The following is a 7668-nucleotide window of genomic DNA, read 5'->3' as shown; positions in this document are numbered from 1 at the left end:
GTTTTATCTATTACCTAACAGATTTACCGAAATGACCGTCATACTTCTTTTTTTGAACTATGACAACTCTAAGATCTTGCCTAATTAACTCGAAGTAAAATATTCCGTTCCTACAGTTATGTAAGAAACCCCATACTTCACAGCATGTGTCACAATTTTGTCAAATAAAATGACACTGGTATCTTTGAGTGTTTGTTTACGTTTAGATTTCAAGAAATATTCTGACTTTGACAACAAAATACCAAAATAATAATAGGATTTGATAATTTCTGAGACTTCGCCATCAAAAGGAAATCTCAAATCACCTGGTTTGGTTTGTTTGGTTCGTTTTGTTTAACGTCCTATTAACAGCCGGGGTCATTTAAGGACGTGCCAGGTTTTGGAGGTGGATGGCACTTGCGACAACGATCTTTTGACAGGAACACGGTCCGACCGATCAGAGATACCGAGATAGGCATGCGTAAACGTTGCTAAAGGGGGCGGAACACAGTTACACGTTACTGTCGTAGACTTTGTATTCTCATGAATTATCAAGTTACTCTATACCTCAAACATATGTTAAGTCAACCAATAGAGGCTGTCCGTGTATTGCGGTACTATCATTCACCGAATAGACTTTTTTATGTGTCACCTCTCGAAATATAGATATTTCAAACATAAATAAGCGTTAATACAAAATGTATTAATCAGCATGGAATGGTGTCATGTATGGGTGTTATGTATGCTCTCATAGACTGCAATGTTCTGTGTATTGCCCGCTGGTATAGGATTTAAAACATTAAAACATATCTTCTGTTAGTTATTTGATGAGGCGGGTTATCTGACAAAGTGCTTTTCAAAAAAAAAATCAAAACCGCGAGCTGTACGATACTTGTCGAATCCAACATTTTGTGTTTCCCTGGTTTACTATCAGGCGCTGACATTGTTATTTACATCCGAAATAGGAAGGATACATTTACCTATGTGCGGATACACTGTTTACTGGTAAAGCAGTATAGGTCAATTGCGAGAGCTTACCGCAATACAATGAGCGATTCCCCCTGATGGTGAAAACTTGTACTTCACTCGCGAACAATGTACCGGAGGGTCTATCTACAGACTTTAGATTATAGAACCTTTATTTAGGTTTATGTGGGAAATATACTGTGACTTACGGTAGTTAGCTTATATCGTGACTTTTTTACTCGGAATGTAAACCTGTTGTGTTAGAGTATGTTGAGGATCATTTGGTAAGATATGAAGAAATTGTTTACATGGATATACTTGGATTAAAAGTATGAACATCTGACTCTATACTGAGCAATGTTCGATAAAACATTTGGAGAAATGTACATTGAGCTAGAGGCGTTGAGCACTATAGTTAAAAATCTTGATCACCGACTTTCTCGGAATGGTGTTGTGTTCCATGATGGCCCACAACACACTGGTTCCCTCCAATCCGATATCTCCAATCTTTCCGCGCTTGTTTTCAAAAAAAGTGTTCAAGTATTTGCCTTTTCTATCAACTTATTTCGATGGATCCCTTCTCGTATTCGCTAATGAGGATGTTTCCTTTGAAGTCATAAACGATTCCTACCGGGCAAAATAAAGCTGGTGTCGTGGTCACCCCCTCTCCTCTGTAGCGAAGTTGACTTATTTCAGGGTGTTGTTGTACACATTTAGTTCATAGGACCTCATACTGTTAGGATCGGTACTATCATTTACTTTCTTTTGCTCAGCAGCTGATGGTATTTCAACTCCTGAATCTGCATTAGAAGTGGAATGTTGAAGTACGCCATCTTGAAATCTTACGTGTAGCGCGTGACTTGGTAGGTTCCAACAACCACATCGGGAACCAGGTCATTTGTGACACAAATAATACTTAGCTCATCAGGAGTTCAAAACTTAGTAACTGGTTGCCATGGCGACAAAATTGCTGCATTGACAGACTTGTTCTCTCTACATATGAACCAAACGGAATCTGACCTGCGGGGTATTGTACAGGTGTTGCATATGTTGGCAGAATATTTCAGATTGTACAAAATCTTGCGGCTGAATCCATGTAATGCAGTGTATCTGTGCCAAAGAAACCAGCAAAGACATGTCCGTTATTCAAAGGACAGATGTAACTTAAGGTGCAGGGAAGAGTGAACACTTTCCTAAATGCTTGCTTGTAAGACGGACATTTAATACTGCCTAACGCCTCTTTGATATGAGCGTTCATTGACTGCCCCCTGAGAAAGCGTACCGTGTGCAACTCCGTCTCATTTGGGTTTTGCATGTGTGTCTTGATACGCGTCAAACATCTTCACAACATCAGCGGATTGCAGTGCTGCTACTTTCCATTCCTCTACCTGTTTGTGTAAACTAGCTAGTCTTTGTTCTTTTGAAGTCGTGTTTTATTTGATGATGTCTGCGTTTATAACTCGTACCTGCTCGAAGACGTCGCTAGCTTCAGAATTCAAAATGTCGATCTTCTCCTTGCAAACCTTCCAAATTCAATCAGATCATTATTTAAACTTACAGGTTTTGAGTCATTATCCTGTAGATTGGTATCACAAAGACCTATATCCTTCTCTAGCTCCCGTGTTTTGACGCTTTCCGCGTCTTGAATGAATCCTCCAGTCAAATTGACCTGTTCGTCACGGATATTTGTAATGTGAACAAAGTGGGTATTATGTTGACTATGAGGAGATTCTAAGGGACATTTTGCACAAATAAGTTCACCTGCCTCACCATATGCTTTACATACATATACTATCGCTTCGTGAGGGTGCTTTACACTCTGTGAATTGGATATTGAATATAAGAAGCCATGACGTTTTCAACAAAACAAGGAAGTTATAATCCCTCGACAATTTCTCGGCCGTTTATGTAATTTTACGCGGGTGTGCGTGTAATTAGGGAGGACGTCCTTAAATGACCTAAGCTGTTAATATGACGTTAAACAAAATAAACCAAACAAAACAAAACCAGTACTGGGCCTGAATGGACAGGAACAAGTGGGTATGTAATATACATTGTGGACGGATTACTCAGTTGTGGTAACACATTTAGCTTTCGCCTAGGCGACTCCTCGATCGCACATAAAAATGTATTGGGTCACCAGCACCACACGGTTTGTTTACTCAGAGTACTTCGTTTTCCTCCCACAGTAAAGTATGTAAACTTTACATTTGCAATACATATATACTAGCAGTTTTTTGCAACGCGTATTTTGATTGGATAAGGATTATGATCTAATCTGCGATAGAACAATGATCAATCATGTTGAGCCCCGCCCATCGCGCTTTAGCCACGCCCCGTTTCTAATCTAAACAAAGTGGCGTCAAGTTCGCCTCATAGCAACATTTCATATCACCGTAATGAGTCGAACGTAACTGAAGCATCATTATGCAAACACATGAACAGAACGTACAGTACCAAATGGAATTTATCTTGCTGAATAAATTAAACAGAAATAATAAATATACCGTCATTTATTGATTGAAACATTGTAATGGTACAGATACATTATTTAACATTTCTTTTCGAAGTAATTATTCAGCGTAATTCCATGATTGAGTGAAGTCGATAGGGGTAGAACCAATGCTCTGATAGGGCAGGGGCATTCGCAACGTCATGTAGCTCAGCAAGATTGTGTGCATATGACACCAATAGTCCATTTAGTTGGGCATTTCAACGCCACATGAAGATTGGATGATCGTCCCAGGAGCGGACGCCCGCTCATTACGTCGCGACGTCAAGAAAAAGCCATAAGCCTCTCGCACATCCATAACCGACTTCAGACGACGACGGAGACGGTACGTCAAGTTGTCGGCACTTATGGTCGACCAGTGTGTCCCAGAATGGTTAGGAATCGGTAGCGGGAGTTTCATATAGGGCGAATGTTGTGGCTGCTTCCATGTGTACCTAATCGGTTTTATTTGGCGCATTTGGGGACGCGGGTTGTTCGATGACGAGTCTTTTTACGCTTTACAGGTCATATTGGCGACAACGTGCTATCTACGATGTGGTTAGCGATATTATGACGCTTGCGTAACGGAAAGTGACCGATTCGGGGTAAGGTCTGTTATATGGTCATGGTATCTCAAGGCGTGAAAACACCTTTCGTGAATATCTACGGTAATCTTACAGATTAATATATCGGGATTAGGTCTTGTGATACCACACGTTCTTTCTCTTATACATCAACATTACCTTACGCTACAGCAGGACAACGCGAAGCCTCACCTCGTTAGGATTTGTCGTGATTTTCTGGCTAAAAACAATGTTCCAGTTCTTGATTGGTCACCATACAGCCCAGACATGTCCCTAATGCAGTTAGACAGGAGCGTTAGGGAAGCCCGACAACGTCCCATATAACGTCGCTCAACTCACGCAGGCTCTTATTAAGGAGTGGTATAATATCTCTCAATGGGCAATAAACACGTTGATGGGGTCAATGTTAATGAAACAAGGGCAGCGACTGATGCTGGGGTGGGCAAAAATGCTACATTGTACTTATTTGAAACAGGAAACGGTATTCACGTAAACATCGTCTATGATAGGACAACAAAAAACATCAAAATATATTCAGTGGTGATACAATACTAATGTCAAAGGAAGACAAATATGTGTATTTGACCTTTCAGTCCAATTATTTGGCAACATGCTGGAAATGGCAAATTTGTACTGGTCATTTAATCATAATATTTAGAGATTTCCGATTCTTGTGTTCTGGTACATTGTTGTCTATGGTCTTCTGAACTAGCGTTGTTCAAACATTAGTGTTTGACAGTCATTTTGCTGGGTAAAAATTGAAAAGCTTGACGAGGCACCTTTCTGGACAGTGGTGTGGCAATAACACCAACGAATAAGCATACACAATCGAGTTCCATCTAGATATTGCTAGGCCTATGCTTTTACTTAACTTTCAAAATCGTATTGCTTTGTTAAATAAATATGCATGAACATGTACATGCATTATATAACATCAAACTATCATCCTGTTTTCCGCGTGTTATATACATGTACAATGTATGTTGATTTTAATACGGAATATTCAACCATTCAAATAAAACTCGGTTCTGGTTATTGCTGTAACGATTCTATATTTGGGTTATTAAAGTTTATTCCCGTTACATTGTCAAGATGGCAGTGTAAAATTACCGAACTTTTTAATGTTGACTGGACATTTTGATCTGCCTCGGGATCACAATTTAGGATGTGAAAACAAGAAGACCAACTTTTTTTTTTACTTTGTCTAGTGAAACATCAGAAGGCAGATATCAACCTTCCGAATTAAAACCTGCTATTAACGTCATTCCAGAATACGACCTGAAGGATAACAGTGCTCGGCGTTTTTGTTTTATAGACGACAAAGTATGAAACTGCTCAGTCGAATGTTCAAATCAGTTAACAAATTTATCAAACAAAAACTTACTATGCAATTATTTGTATGTCTCTAAAAACAATTCTGTCACTGATTAATTCGCATAATTAAGGTATGCTTACCACTACCAGAATACACCAATGAAAAAATGGCAACAGTATTATCATCACTGGCAACGTTGCACAGTTAATTCCTTCTGCGAAATCAGGTAAAAGACTGATACGCGTTATCTAATTTTGACATATAGTTGACGAAACAGCTGATGAAGCAGCGATAATTGTTAACAAAAATTAGTACTGCGTTTTATATTTTTTTATCAAATAAAAACAAATTGGTGTTAGTAGAACCTCGAGCTCCTCTTGAAAGCTGACATTCCCGAAAAAGGATTTGCTATGCCACTGCTGGATATCTCAGATTGCTATACATTTGCGGGAGGCATGCACGAATAGCACAGAGGTCTTCACTATTTCTCGTTCTCTGTTAACCGTTCGTGGTATTCTAGGTAGTCTAAATCCAGGTCAAAGTCTTGTTTCACTACAACATCTCCCAAACACATAGCTCTGTGTTCCTTAGACCCATCCCTCATATCGAATTGTAGTGTGTTGTTGTACCAGACAGTATAAATGACAGATGTTGGATTAACATTTCCAAGTTGTCTTTACTGGTATATAGCTTTTCAATTTCAGATATGCTATGTTTGGCTTAGAACAATTTCTTTGTCCCTTTAAATCGATTTGTTTTGCTTTCAAGGCTTTTTTCTTAAAAACAAAATCATCATTTCCCCCAATGATACTGATACCATAGCCCAGTTTACGTAGACGTCAATCAAGACTTCCTATCATGCAAGGAAGAGTTCTTGGTTCTCACCGACACAATAAACCTTCCCAGCAGGTGTCCAGCTGATTTGCAAGTATATATACAATGGATCAGTCGCCGATCATTATATTGGCATACATACATTCTCAACGTTTTACCACTGTGTTTTTAATTTAATTTCCATCAATAAACTTCTGAACATCCACTTCTGCGAAGCTGTTATTTGTCAATTTGCAGACGACGGTACGAGTTATCCCCCTTACACCAACTATATTACTGCGCGCACGTGACTGTATTTGTATGGGTAGATGAAGAAGTGCCCAAGACAGACCAGTAACGCTACAGACTATGCAATTGAAATGATGTCGAGGATGAATATAAGTTCATTCTAAAATGCCCATGTTATTCTGATATACGTCATATGAAAATTAACTATTTTAAAAAACGAATGTGTTTCAATTGATACAGTTATTTAACGAACAAAATACCAAAGAATTAGAAAAATTGGCCAAATATATCAAAGCGGCAGATGCCAAAAGAATTTTTATTAACTTAGTTATACTCTCTTGATTAATTCAGATGTTATCCTTGGGAAAACGGACAACGAAATAAACAACATAAACTTAATTATTGTTTTAGCAAAATTACACATATACAAGCAAAAGTATGAAAATCATCTGCCTGCTCTATTTATATTCAAAATGGAACTAGAAAAACATTACAAAATTGAACAGTACATTCATAGGGAAAATATGACTGTCCAAAAATTTGAAAAACGATGGGTTGATTTGAAAGCACTTATAACGTAACAAATCAAAAAAAGAAAAACTTGTTATTATTACTGTTAGAACTCTATTACTGTTAAAGTATGAGTCTGTGCATGTAAGAAGTCTTTATGTATGTCTTTTTTTTTATATCTACATGTATAAAAAGTTTTCTTCTGAACTAATATGGCAATATCCTTACCTGAAGTATACCACAAATAGCTATAGCAACACAATAATATATATATATATATATAAAAGAGCATGTTCTATCAACCACATTACACAATGAGATAATATGAAATCGTGATGAACACATTCATTTTATACGATTGCACGATTTAATGTATTGGGACGAAACTGCATCTGAGGTATACTTCATGTATTGATAAGCGAATTTTTTATTTAGCGTATGAAAAAGTGTAATTGTTGCAATTATATATACACCAATATTATGTATTGCTACATGTATGCATATGTATGGAAGAAAATAAACAATTTCCAAAACAAACAAAAAAACTTAGTTATACTCTCCGAGAATATTGTGTCTGGCACGTATTTATTATTTTTTGATGTTGTTAATGTTATATTTTGTATATTGTGTATGTGTAGGATACTGATGAGTAGGAAGACTCAAAGTTAATACAGAACTTGAACTTGAAAAAAAAGAAATGAGAAAAATACAAAATTTTGACAGAGCAACAACTAGGTATGTTAACGAGTTCAATTTATATT

The sequence above is a fragment of the Pecten maximus genome, chromosome 11 (assembly GCF_902652985.1).
Source record: "Pecten maximus chromosome 11, xPecMax1.1, whole genome shotgun sequence".
NCBI classification, from domain to species: domain Eukaryota; kingdom Metazoa; phylum Mollusca; class Bivalvia; order Pectinida; family Pectinidae; genus Pecten; species Pecten maximus.
This window is presented reverse-complemented; position numbering follows the sequence as displayed.